Source organism: Solanum pennellii, chromosome 6 (assembly GCF_001406875.1).
Source record: "Solanum pennellii chromosome 6, SPENNV200".
NCBI lineage: Eukaryota > Viridiplantae > Streptophyta > Magnoliopsida > Solanales > Solanaceae > Solanum > Solanum pennellii.
Genome location: NC_028642.1, coordinates 2,364,969 through 2,379,637, shown reverse-complemented (window position 1 = coordinate 2,379,637; position 14,669 = coordinate 2,364,969). Strand labels below are relative to the sequence as shown.

The 14,669-nt window shown below is 33.4% G+C and overlaps 2 long non-coding RNA genes across 2 annotated transcripts in view; both read right to left on the bottom strand.

Annotated features, from left to right (window-relative positions):
* Window positions 1-4,710: 4,710 nt before the first annotated feature.
* On the bottom strand, window positions 4,711-9,495 carry LOC107022080. Its single transcript, XR_001457119.2, has 4 exons — window positions 9,208-9,495; window positions 9,060-9,137; window positions 8,865-8,954; window positions 4,711-4,954 (listed from the first exon to the last, which is right to left on the bottom strand). It is a non-coding gene; the product is annotated as an uncharacterized LOC107022080 (long non-coding RNA).
* Window positions 9,496-12,280: 2,785 nt separating this feature from the next.
* The window catches only part of LOC107023005, an 11,116-nt gene continuing 8,727 nt past the window's right edge, over window positions 12,281-14,669 (bottom strand). The window contains exons 4-6 of the long non-coding RNA XR_003578994.1: window positions 13,237-13,914; window positions 12,491-12,734; window positions 12,281-12,397 (exon numbers count right to left, since the gene is read on the bottom strand). This is a non-coding gene — a long non-coding RNA (uncharacterized LOC107023005). The remainder of the gene's footprint in view (window positions 12,398-12,490; window positions 12,735-13,236; window positions 13,915-14,669) is intronic.

The following is a 14,669-nucleotide window of genomic DNA, read 5'->3' as shown; positions in this document are numbered from 1 at the left end:
TTTTTTTTTTTATAATAATTTTGGTTGAGAGTTTGGTGCTAATTAAAAGGAAAGTAATATAGTTGGATTAGGATTTAATTTGAAATATTGTTGAGGGAATTGAGGTTGAGATAAGGATATAAAATTAGTAAATAATAATAGAAAATTAACAAAATAAAAAAAATGTTTAAAAAAAAATCAAAAGAAACGTCCCAAAGAAGAGAAAGAAAAAAAAATTAATGGGATGAGACTTTTTTAGTAAAATAAGTTAGGAAGTTGGGAATAATTAGGATAAGGGGAAGGTAATTTGAATATTTAGGACTCCCCTTTTTCTTCTTCTACCATTATTTTTAAACTAATTAAAAGTTGAAGATTTAAAACAAATACCATAAATTCATAATTTTTATTATTAAAGTAATTTACACAATTTATTTATTTTTTTATTTATTTTAAATATAACCCTTTTTTAAAAATTGATTTTTGACTCTTTATATTTTGGTAAAAATTAAGTGTTCACACTTATAAAGAACAACATTAGACATTAAAGAAGAGACCAAAAAGCCTCGAACAACAACACTCCCAAGTAAAGTGGAACATCACTTCCACACAAGAACATAATTAACTAATTCAAATGGAGGACATTCGACTCCTTTATTATGACCCTAAAATTGTTATTATCATAAATGTTTTTCCTCATCGTCTCAGAATAGTCATTACTATTGTTTAGGTTTCATTTCACCAACCCAACTTATTTGGAATTGAACCATAATTATTGTTATGGTTATATTATGTTGTTACAAAGTATTATTGTTGTTATCAACCAAGTAGTAGGAGACATCACTCATAACTGGATATTCTAAACCAAAATATTTACACCTAACATATTAAAATCTCAAAGCATAATTTTCTGAGTGTTTGAACTCACAAATGTACAAAAATAATAATAAAGATAATCTTACTTTCCTAACAATCAAGAAGAAAAACGTATGTCGCTTAACATAATTTTCAAAAAGATAGTTTGTCCGTCTGTATCAAGTTTACAGTTCACAAATTTAATTGAAAAAAAATAAAAGAAAGAGTTATTACTTCTTTATCAAAAAGAAAAAAAAGACTTTATCAAAAGAAAGAGTTATCACTACAGCAAAAATGATTTTTAGCGACAATTATAAATGTCCCTAGAAAAAGTCCATAGCAACATTGAATCTAATGACAATTAACTAATGTAGGTAAATGCTCTAGGACTCTTTGTTAATGTGCATATTCTTTGCCGATAATTTCTTTTTTATTTTTGTGTATTTTGGACATTTGTTAGTTTCAAGAAAACTTGATCTCTTATTATAGAGACGAAGAATATGACAAATAACTTGCGATAAAAGAAGTGAACTAATTGTCTCTATACTAATATTCTAGGTTGGGTGCAATGGTATATAAGATGTTTGTACCAAAGAATGAGCAATCCAAATAATTTACTAATTGTGGAAAAGAAGAGAGCAATCTGTGTGATTCTTGTAACAAACTTCAGCATTGGTGGTGTATTAGTTATCACATATTTATTATTCTGTGCTATAAAATATAGCACAACCTGCAAGATATTTTCAATAAAGTTTATGAATAAAACTATAGAATGAGAGAAAATAGAAGATAAATTTTCAATCATCCTCACTGAAATTTTTAACTATGTTAAGAAAAGACCAAATTAGAAAAAAGAAATGGCAATAGATACATTAATTACTATGACTTACAGTAAAAGATTTAACTTCATTAGATAGAGGAAGAAAACATTGAGGAATGAATCACACTTCATAAGAAGCTATGCTTAATTAATGTATTTAAATTTAATTCCCCTATAGCGAAAAAGCCCTACAAATAATAGTGACAGAAATAAATTTTTGTTATTAAATAACCAAATATAATGAATTGAACCATTTCAGTAATTTTATGAGTTGTGGACTGAGAGGTGCAAGAATAGTAATGTCACATTGTGATTAAAACCATTATTCTTTGTTTATATGAAGAAACCTTAGGAAGGGAAGAAAGAGAAGATCGATTTTCAATCATCCTTGCTGAAATACTTGATAGAGTTTAAAAAAAGTCACCTCAATAGTAAAAAGAAATTGTCATAGTTATATGAATAACTATGACTTATAGTAAAGATTAATCTCCATGAAGTAAGAGGAATAAAACTTTAAGGAATGAAACAATCTTCATAAGAAGCACAATTAAAGTATTTGAATTCAATTATCCTAGAACGAAAAAAACCCCAAAATTAATAGTGACAGCAAATCTCTCTATTTATATTAAACAAAATGTAGGTCACCACTCTTTGGAAAAGTTACAATCCTTTAGAATGGTCACAATCTTATATAAAAGTCACAACTTTTCATAAAAGTCGCAACCTTTCATAAAAGTCGTAACAATTCCTAAAAGTCGCAACTTTTCGTAAAAGCACAACTTTTCGTTAAAGGGAAAGACAAATTTTGGTAATAGATAAATTTAAACGGGAATCCTTGTTTGTGGTGGCTCCACGTAAGCAGGCCTGGGGTTCTCTTTTTTTTATATATATATATATATACTAGTTCTGGAAACGTGTCTTGCACGTTTGACCTCTGTTACTGTTATAATTTATATAGACCCAACTCTTTTTGATATAAAATTGCTCAACATTGTCTGAAGCACTCCTATGTGTTCTTGTGCATATAAAATAAATTCTTTTTAGTGTTTACTTTCTACCTAGAACTTAAATATCAATAATTCTTTTGGGGGGGATAATGAGCAATTTGTAAGGCTAGAACAATATTTTTCCAATTAGAATTATCACTCAAAAATTCTAAGCCCCTAGGCTGAAGTTTCTTAGAACATAAATACTCGAACAATCATTAAAAAAAATGAATGAAGTGCACAAACCAATAAGAAAAATAGTGACCAATAAAAATATATTACATGAGAACGATTAGATGATGTGTTTCTCCAACAATCATGAAAAAAAAATAAACGAAGGCACAATTCAATAAGTAAAATAGTTACCTATAAAAAAATATTGCATAAGAACTATTAGATGATGAAACACAAAGTGAAGTGGATTAATATTTTTTATTGAATTTAAAGGGAGAAATTAAGTACATGAAAAGTTGTGAATGTTTAATGGTAGAAGACTACAAGAAAAGGGTGAATTACATGAGAATTTTCCTGGAGGATAGTATGAAAATTTGCAGGAAACTTATTTTCCTGTGGATTTTCATACATTATGCAATTAATAGTTTTTCTGTAGTGGAAGTTAAAAGGTTTAACAATCAAATTCATTAAGAAATGGAAAATGATAAGTTGTAACATCTAATCATATATATGGTCTAGTTTAATTGTCACTGTTGATTTAATTTTAAAAATTGATAAAAGATTTTTTAATTTAAAAAATTGGTGAAGGTCATTTTTGTAATCTAACTTTCAACTTAAAATCTTTCGACTTATAATAATACTAGTCATTAGGAACGTGTGTTACACGTTTATCCCATATTATTGGATTATTATGAAGAAAATGTTGAATTAATAATATTAACTTTATCATTTACATTATATTCATTAAATAAAATTCATAACAGTTGAATGTTACATTTGTAAAGCTAATTAATATAATATAACATGTAATGGTATGAATATTTCGATATATAACATATCCTCAATAATTCCTCATTACTCACTTTACATGTAGATCACATATCCATTCTGAAAACATAAAAAAAAAATTAAGAATAAACATAATAATCACTTACAAAGGAACCAATTTACATGAAATAATACCAAAATTTAAATTCTTAGAAAATTTTCAAACATCTTCAGGAGATATGTATTCTTCATCTACATCAATTAAAATAAAAACTATCAATATATAAAAGAGTATATATCTTTATTTTATTCATCAATTATAACTCAAGGCAATTGAAGCATCGTGCCAGCAAACAAGAGTCTATAGGCTTCATTATAATTGTAAGCATTAATGTAGAATATATAGTTGATTTATTGTTATTTATTTTATTTTTTAAAAAAGAGGAAATTATTTTCTTAAAAAGGGATAAAATGATAATCCAACTTTTAACTTGAGTTCTTCGCACTTTTAATAACTGACAAAAAAAATATCATAAACATAATTTTTACATAATTAAAATAACATTTTATTTTAGAATAAAATTTTAATTCACATATTTCCATGTCATATTGAAATAGGTTGTTATAACGAATATTTTAAAGTATAATTTTAGATGTTATAAAAACTTCACATAAATGTCATATTAAGTGCTTAAACTCCTAGAAAAATAGCTGTAAATTAATCTTAAAGGATACGAACCATTATTTTGTATTCATCAATAAACTGTTGGCTTTTTTTAATCATCATCCACGAAGAAATTCATCAATCACCTAATATCATTCACCAATATCCTTATATTTAATTTATTTGACTAATTTAATACAGGATATTCATCTATTATTGATATATAATTAATTAGATAATTCATAATATTTCAATTTAGTTTAGGAGTAAAATGGTGATCGAACTTTGCACTTTGGAGCTTCTCACTTTAAATAATATATGATATGATGATGATTACACATTGTTTTATCAATCATAATTTTCCTAAATACTTCCATTATGAGAATTATGATTATCTTAACTTAGAATTTCAATAGGAAATGTAAAACTGGACAGGCAAAGTAAATTTTACTTGAGCATTGTTACTATTGAAGCATTTAACAAGGGAATAAGTGCAGACATCCACATTACACATCCATTTATAGAGACATGAAAAATAGCGAAATATTGTTATAGAGAAATATTTGCTTCTAAACGCGAAACGTTGTTATTGCAAACATATAATATAACACAACATGAAACATCGATCCGTCCTTCATAGGGCAGTGCTGAGAGAGAGGATGACAGTCACATTATGGTATCATCCCCACACACCGATCTCGAGCTTTCAGCCTGTACAAGAACATACATAGCAATACTTTATAACTATAAGATTATTCGTAACAAGCAAAAAGAAGAGATAAATTTGTCTTCTATACAATGTTCTAAACACCAAAACATCGCGCTAAAATGGAGAAATTGATGGTTATTTGTCTGTCTAGTCTCACTGCGTAGAATGCATCTGGACACAATTGACAATCCCCTTCTCGGTAGGATCTCATGAGCGAGGCAAACTTTCCTGATTACTAACGAGCAAAGCATTTAAATTTAGTAGGAGCCATACAAAACTATGGTAGCGTCCTAGATACGTCTTTGCTGTAAATTCTACGTACAACGAACTTCCATCCTTATCATGTTTCCATCTAAAAGGTGTCATCCTCTGTAGTGGTGCATCTAAAACCATCAAGCATCTGCAATAGCACCACAAATCTACCTATTTACCAATCATTAAGAAGATACAACAACTACCAGTGTAGTCAAACGCACATTTAAGCCCTGAAGCGAGACTCAAAACGTGTTGTGTAGAAAGACATGTTCGCCAAGTAAAAAGTTATCAACCTTAACAAAACATTAGAACTTCCTTTTCAATCCAAAGTCCTTTCGAAATAGTATTTTGTTACCTGCACCCACCTCATTACATGAATTCTTTGCTAGTCTGGTCCAAAGATTCGTTATAGATCGTCATACTGATGATTCATAGGTGGTTTATACTGCATTCAAGATTACCTCCTTCTATAAAGCCTGTTCACTTCCCTTTGGATCTCCAAAACCATTTAATGAGAAAGCAATCATTCTGCATTTTCAGATTCCTGACTCGTAAACCTCCACTTTCTTTGTCTAATTGTGCAATCTTCCATTCTACTAAGTGATATCCCTTTTCCCTCTCTGTTCCCGAACCAAAGAAAATTCCTTCTTAATCTTTCCAACATATTGGCCACACTTATTGGAATGGGGAATAGAGACATAACTGCATTTATCAAAGTGAGCCTATTTCCAATTTGCCAACTTCTTTTCAGTCTTTCCCACAATCTCATCCCAGATAACTAATGGAATGCCTAAACACTTGGACTCGCTTACAACAGACCCTTGCATATTCAGATAAAATATTGCTCTCAAGTGTAAAACCATCAAAAATATGTCACGGGGACAAGGACAATTCAGCTTGTTACTTGCCGTATCTTCAGCTTTTTGCACCATGTCCATGTATTCAGCAGTGACATACTGCGGAATATGTATAGTCCGCATATGTGATAGTAAACAGAAGTAGTTGTTTAAGCATATTAGTGACAGGTTCCAATTCATTTGGGATTCTGCAGAGAAGTCTATATACTAGAGATAAATCCGCTACCTGAGCGAATAAAAAAGATTAGCCGTGATACTTCCCAAGATCGTAAGTCCAACATGTCTTCATCCCAAAATAAGTAGATACAGAATATCTTTGAAAGGTAGCTAAATTAGCAGTCGGACTGTGAAACCATTGTCACTCGTTAGGCCTCCCAATATAATGGATTTGAAGCAGTGAAGGCCACTTGACTCTAAGGAGAGGGCCTAAGTTTTGCCTATCTATAAGAAAAGTTGGAGTTGACGGTCCTAGTTCTGTTAGAATAAAGAGCTCTTGCTGGAATGCCTTCAATGCCTCGAGAACTTGCACACTAAGCCGAGCTGTCGAGGTAAGGAGCCCAAGGAATTCACTTAACGCCCCAACCTTGTAGACTTAAAAGGTGCTTGGAAGGAAGGGATGAAGGCCAACATGCTGAAATGGAAGTGCAAGGCTCCACCTAAAAGAAAATTCGGAGCTGAAAAGAGGTGGCAGAAGAGACAGTCACAGGCAGAATGGAGCCAAAACCCGGTCCTTGAAGGTCTCGTATGACCCATACCGGGGAACCTTTACTTGGGAGCAAAAGGAAACCTGAAACACTAGAAAGACTGGTCATGCATCCATGGTGCAAGCCTGGTCATACATACCATCGTGGGGAGAGTACTTTGCTCCATTTGCATTGTTCAGTTGCCACTTTGGGGCATATTTTCTATAGACCTCTTAGGTCTACTAAGAAGGTAGCTACGTCTGAGTGAAACTTAGAGATGAAAGTCTTCTTTCCTTTCTCGACGGTGAAATAAGATAAAGCTCATAATTATCCCAGTTTGGAGCAAGTTGATAGGACCCCATTTTTTACGTCCCTATGTTCCCCCATGTGGCGACATGGGGGCGGAAAAATGAAAGAGAGAGATGGGGTTTCTCTCGCTTTTGGCATAGCATCCCCTAGTGGGAGGCTCGCACGACAGGCTATTAATTAGTGATAGAGCGCGCCCTTGATAATTTCTTCGTTGTGCTTGGGCTGTGCATCTAGACCTAGACAATGTTTTTTTTTTTTTTTGATAAAGTAAAGTTGTATTTCCCAGCAATGAGGGTATGCTGGCAACCATCAAAAAGATTTACATCAGTGACCCAAAAAAGGCCAACTCAAGAAATTGCTACTAAACTTATAAAGACGAGAAAAAAATTTAAAATCTGTCCAGCATCCTCTATACCCTCCTCATTACACCAAAAACAGAAGGTATTCATATAACGCCATTTGATCTTTTGTACTGATTCTGCAGTATTTTCCATACACCTCTTGTTTCTTTCTCTCCAAATAGTCCACCATATACAAGAGGGTATCATGTTCCACCATTTCTTTTGGCTCTTACTCCCCCCTCTTCTCACCCAACAACTAAGAAGGTCTGCCGTGTGTTCTGGCATTGTCCAGTTTGTGTGTGTTCTTCTTAGAAAAATGACCCATAATTGAGCAGTGACTTTGCAATGGAGGAATAGATGACTATTAGTAACATTTGTCTCATTACACAGTGAACACCAGGAAGCTATTTCAAAGCCTCTTCTTTGCAGCTTCTCATGAGTTAGGCATGCCCTTCTAGCCACTAGCCATAAGAAACGCCTCACTTTAGTTCGCACTTTATTTTTCCATACCTTACTCCATGGTCCAGAGATTTCCCCTGGAAGTTCCATCATGATTCTGATCCCTAATCCCCACGGAGCTTCTACTCAGCAAAGCAGTTTGCCATTTGACAAGATGTATTCTTTTACCTTCCTTGATTCCCGACCAAAGAAAATCCCTCCTTAATATATCAAGTATTTCTTCCACTTTGACCGGCATAGGGAATAGGGACATCACATAGGTAGGTAAAGAGTCTAGTACAGAGTTTATCAGAATGGTTCTCACACCAAAGGATAGATATTGAGATTTCCAGTTTTCCAGCTTCTTTTCAGTTTTTTCAATTATACCATCCCATATCACTAGCTCTTTATGGTTGTTTCCAAGTAGCGTACCTAGGTAAACAGTTGGGAGTTTTTCGATTCTGCACCCCAAAACGTTTGCTAAGGCCTGGATCTGTGTCACCTCTTTGATGGGATATATACAACTCTTCCTCCAATGGACTGCCAAGCCTGAGACCGCCTCTAAGACTACCAATATCATTCTGACAATTCTAATGAGTTGAAAAGCCACCCTCATCATACTATCGAATCCTTCCATGGCTATGATGAAAAGGAAAGGGAAAAAAACAGTAGGTTCTCCATTTATCAGTTTTTATACAGACCTCAAACCATCTCAACCATCTCTCACCAAACCCCATTTGTTTCAACATATTGAGCAAAAACTCCCAGTTGACATGATCATATGCCTTCTCAATGCCCCTAAACAATTGTCTTATAGGGCTGTCCTTTAGTCATTATTGTCTATTAGTTCGCCACTAGTGTCAATCTTCTATCATTTATTTCTTGTTCTTAGAACTTAGGGTTTCTTTCTATTTCTGCACAATCTGGTTCGTATCAAGACGTAAGGCCGAAGAGAGAGAGAGTAACAAATAGCATTTAACCAGAACTGCCAGAAAACTAATAGTGAATAGCAAAAAAAGTAACCAATACCTTATCATCTCTGAGCAAAGCATGGGATTCAGAATGCTCCTTCTCAAGTAACTGATCGGTATACACAACCAACAATTCGTGTTTCACTTTCTGCAGCACAAATTTGGTCTCAGCATTCAAACAAAATCCAACTAAAGGAAGATTTTCAACATAAACAAGGTCTGAATTTTTGAAGAGAAGACAAACAATGCTGACCTCCAGAAGTTTTTTCTCGGTAATAACGTGGAGATAATGAGACACTCTATCCTTCTCTTTCTTCAAGCACTCTTCCACCTGTGTTAGAAAAGCTCATGGGTATCACAATTTACTCTGGCAACTTAAAACAATAACCAATGAGTTGTACCTTCAACATATAGTCCGAATAAGAATCTTCCACAATCCAACTTGAAGCTTTCCGAGAATAATAAGCTGCAGTATCTCTAAGCAAAGCATCTCGAAAGTCATTCACATAATCCTCCCTTCCAATTTCAGCAAAGATATCAAGAACATTCTTCAATAATGCTCTATCTATCTGCTCATCCTCACGTTCTTTTGCAATCTGACACGAGCAAACTCTTAAATCAGACCCTCATGACTAGCATACATAGTATCACAAGACTCGGGAAAAATGAAAACAAAAATAAGAGATATGATACTTGCCAACATAATAACAGCATTTATAGCTTCACTACTCAACTCCTTATAAACCTATTGCCAACGAAAAAACAGAAATAAGTTTTGACCACACAAAAATGATATGATGAATTCTTATTGAAAATTAGGATTGGCAAGAAACAAACCAAATTGTTGAAGCATATAGAGAGCCACCTGAGCATACGTTTATAATCCTTCACAAGCTCCCTCAACATAAGCTCACCATCCTGCTTCTCTCTCAAAGCAGGCAGAACCTAATAATGAAAACAAACACAGATTGCAAAACTGATAAGCAACAATGTTGACTAGCACCAATATGTTGGCCAGATTATGATAAGATATGTTGCTCGGACTCTCCAAAAATATTGTAGCATAAGAGAGAGTTAATGCTTCTTACTGTAGAATTGATGTATTCATCAAGTGCTTCCTTGTACTTATCATACAGCTGCGAAGCGTAACTGTAAGAAGGCGGTTTCCCATAACACATATTATATACAAGTCTACTCTTCAAATTAAGGAGAAGCTTCATCCTGGGGGTGGATGTAACCTTTCGGCTGCAAGACTTTCAACACCGATTTTATATATATGTAAAAAGCTACTAAAATCTCAAAAAATAATATCAGACTTGAACTCATTGTTTTATCATTACAACAAATGTAAAGGATACGTGTATAACATCATGTATTCGTCACCCGTGAATGATTCTGTTTGTCCTTCCAGAATTCTCTTTGCTTTTTCGATTCCCTCCTGTATAATATACCATCCTTCCTAAAACTCAACTATCTTCATCAGGTTCATTTCAATCTGAATATGACAAATAAAAAACCACACATATTACAAGCGATAAAAGAGGAAAAAAGCAATTCCGTGCCAACTACTAATACCAATGCCAATTTTACTTTCAAGAAAAATAGCATCGACTATACGCAGGTTTAGGCAAAAAGCAGCAACTTCCAAGAGTGTCAATAAAGTGGATTGAGAACAATGAGGTCGTTCAAATCTCAGGAAAGGCAAAAAGCTAAGTTAAACAGTTGCAAATATTAATTACTAACAATTAATTCGGTTACATAAAAGGGGATTTCAAACACAAAAATGTTCAAGGATTCATAAAAGTGTTTACCTAAGAGAAAGAGTCGAAGAAAAGCCCTAGACATAGTCCGCAAAATCTCCCAAATTGTGTTCTCTCGTTTTCCAAAAACTGAATAATGATAAAATATGACGGCTGGACTATTTATAGTCTAAAATAAAGCACGTGATTATAACCTAGATTCCAGGTCTACGCACGTGCGCAGACCTGTTCCCTCTCTTAACATTTCGAACTATTTGTAAAAGCACCTTGAATTAAATTTTACAAATTCTGTTTATATAAAGATGTTTAATTAGTATATTACCAAAAAAGAGCATGGTTATAAGGGGTAATTTTACAAACAGTCTTGTAACTTGTTGTAGTTGAATTCAATTGAACATACAATAGTCAATTTTTGAATCACAAAAAAGTGGATTGCGCGATGGAAGCGCGTCACAGAGTTGGATCAAGCTATTCGAAATATGCAGAGAGGGAATAGGTCCGCGCACGTGCACGGACCCGGACTCTAGGTTTGAATCATGTGTTTTATTTTAGACTATAAATAGTTCAGCCGTCTTATTTTATCATTATTCAGTTTTTGAAAAACTAGAGAACACAATTTGGGCGATTTTGCGGACTATCTCTAGGGCTTTTCTTCTACTCTTTCACTTAGGTAAATCATTGAACATTATTGTGTTTGAAATTGGTGCATGCTACAACCCTGGAATATTTCCCGAATTGTGAAATCCCCTTTTTTGTAACCGATATAATTGTTAGTAATTAATATTTGCAACTGTTTAAATTAGTTGATATAAAAAAATTCAGTATCTGTTGATTTGAAGTCCTATGGGTAACTCCTTCTAGAAGGCTTGGACACAGGGGGAGAAATCGCGTAGTTTTTTTGCCTTCCCTAAGATTTGAACGACCTCATGATTCTCAATCCACTTTATTGACACTCTTGGATGTTTTTTTTACTGAAGACGGTGGATTGCAGTTTGTAAAATTCAACATACCTGGATACAAAAGGAAAGAAGTGACCCTAACTCTTTCTTCAAGTTATCACAAATGATTCCATACATTTTCTCGACATATGCTGTTAGCTGTTGTTTGAAAAGCAGAGCTGGGTATTTTGCTTGAACCTGGTGCACTACTCCAGCAAGACTGATGTCAGAAGAGGACGAGCGAAATCCTTGAAAACAACAACAGAAAAATCAGTTAGTACAATATTTACAATATTCTGTAACACTCCCCTCAAGCTGGAGTATATATATATTAATCATGCCCACCTAGTTACACAAATAGTTAACTCGAGCTCTATTCAATGCCTTTGTGAACAAATCAGCTAGTTGCTCTTCAGTCTTCACATAGCCCGTGGAAATAAGGTTTTCTTGAATCTTTTCACGAATAAAATGGCAGTCCACCTCAATGTGCTTAGTTATTTCATGATACACTAGATTTGAGGCGGTATGAAGAGCAACTTGATTATCACACCAATGTTTCGCGGGTGTGGGATACTTTAACCCAACTTCACTTATGAGGTGATGTATCCACATAATCTCACATGTGGATTGTGTAATAGCTCTATACTCGAATTCTGCACTGGATCGAGATACAACATTTTGTTTCTTACTTCTCCATGACACCAAGTTTCCACCCACAAAGACACAATAGTCACAATAGTCTATAGTAGGCCTTCTATCAATCTTGAATCCAGCCCAATCGGCATCTACAAAACACTCAATGCGAGTATGTCCATTGTTGCTATATACTATGCCAAGTCTAGGGGCGCCTTTCAAGTAACACAATATTTGCTCCAAAGTTGCACAATGTTTTACTGTAAGCGTGGTCATGAACTGACTAACAACACTAACTGCAAAAGCAATATCCAGACGAGTTATAGTTTAATTTCCCAACTAATTTCCTGTACCTCTCTGGATCATTGAAGGGATCACCATCATCTTTTGTTAGCTGCATATTTGGAGCCATTGGAGTATTACAAGGCATGGCTATTGACTTTCCAGTTTCCTCAAGAAGGTCAAGGATATACTTCCTTTGAGATAAAAATGTTCCCTTCTTACTCCTACTTACTTCTATTCTCAAGAACTATTTCAGCTGTCCCAAGTCTTTCGTGTGAAATATCGAATGCAAGAAAGACTTGAGAGAGGATATTCCTGCATAATCACTATCAGTGATGAAAATGTCATCAACATATACAACAAGAAGAATAATGTCAGTTGTTGATTGTTGACAATATGTCTCAGGATATTGCAGTAATAAATCAGTTAGCTACTTTTAGGATTTTAAAATTATTTTATTAGAGTCCTATGTGACTTGAATATAAGAGTTAGTTCTTTTATTTATTATTTGAATTTTATTGATAAATTAGTAGCATATTTTTCTATTTTTTCGTTAGAAATTATATCTATAAATGTAACTCTTTTGATCATTGATAAAATAATCCCCTTTGCTAATACTGCAGTATTTTTTCCGTCAAAGTATTTCCCTATTATTTTCTTCATTTTATTATCAAAAAACCAACAATTGGTATCTAGAGCCTTCTTCTTGAGGGACATGTGAGTAGAAAATGGATTCTGAAAATAGTTTTCACGAATGACTCCTCCTATTTTTGATGGTGAGAATTATCAACTATGGGATGTGAGAATGGAAACTTACTTGGAGGCTCTTGATCTTTGAAAGCCATGGAAGAGGATTATGAAATCAATCCGCTGCCAAATAATCCCACCGCGGCCCAAATCCAGAGTAACAAGGAAAAGAAAACCATTAAGTCAAAGGCAAAAGCAACTTTGTTTGTTGATGTTTCGACAACATTTTTCACGAAATCAAGACTCTCACATCACCAAAAGATATTTGGAATTATCTGAAGAAAGAATATGATGAAGATGAAAGAATACGAGGAATGAAGGTATTAGATTTAATGAGGGAATTCGAATTCCAGAGGATGAAATAGTGAGAAACAGTCGAGGAATACTTTGATAGATTGATTGGTATTGTCAACAAGGTAAGATTACTAGGCACTGAATTTAAAGATACAAGAATTATTGAAAAAATTCTTGTTACAGTGCCCGAAAGACATGAAACATGTTTAACTACCTAGGAAAACACACAAGATCAGTCCAAAATTACTTTGGCAGAATTGTTAAATTCTTTGCTGGCACAGGAACAACGGAGGCTTATGAGACAAGATGGAATGGTTGAAGGAGCGTTAGTAGTCAGCCACGAAACACAAAGTAATGGTAAATTTTTGAAAAATTACCCACCTTGTCAGCACTGCGGAAAAGATTGACATCCTTCATATTAATGTTGGAAAAGAACAGATGCACAATGCAACATCTGCAAACAACTTGGTCATGAAGTTGTAATTCGCAAAAATAAATTTAAAAAAGATGAAACAACTGTCTAAATTTAATTTTTTGATAATTGATAATGGTTGTACAAATCATATGACATATGAAAGAAATCTTTTAAAGAGTTTATTCTTATGAAAAACTAGTTATGAACACGTGTTTCGCACGTGAGTCCTCTAAACACATTATTACGATATGAGTTATATATGTCAAAATCACATTGTGATGATTATCAAAAACTATTTTTTAAAAACACACAATTTAAAATAGATAATATTGTATGTCAGATGATTAGACAATCGATTAATCTACAAGATTTGAACAACACACCTTGATTGGGTAATTAAAATTGAAACCAAATTAAATTTTAATGATATTAGGTCCAAACATGTAATATATTAATGTAAACAAAAATGATTAAATCATTCTGATTTGATTGCAGAAGTAAATTGTTACATACGTTACACACGATAGTTATCCGCATTATATCATCAAATCATGACTTTTGAACTTTTAAAAATATATATAAGCAGTGATTCATATATATATACACACACACATATATATACACACACTAGAGAGGCAGCACGGGCCCATCATATAAGTAGATTTGTTCTCCGTAAATAATAAAGTATGCTAAATATTATTCAGATATATAACACATAAATTGTAAGGGAACAATTTATTCAAGTTATGTGGATGTATTAGTGAGAGGTATGATCAAGTAAGCAGAGACATAAA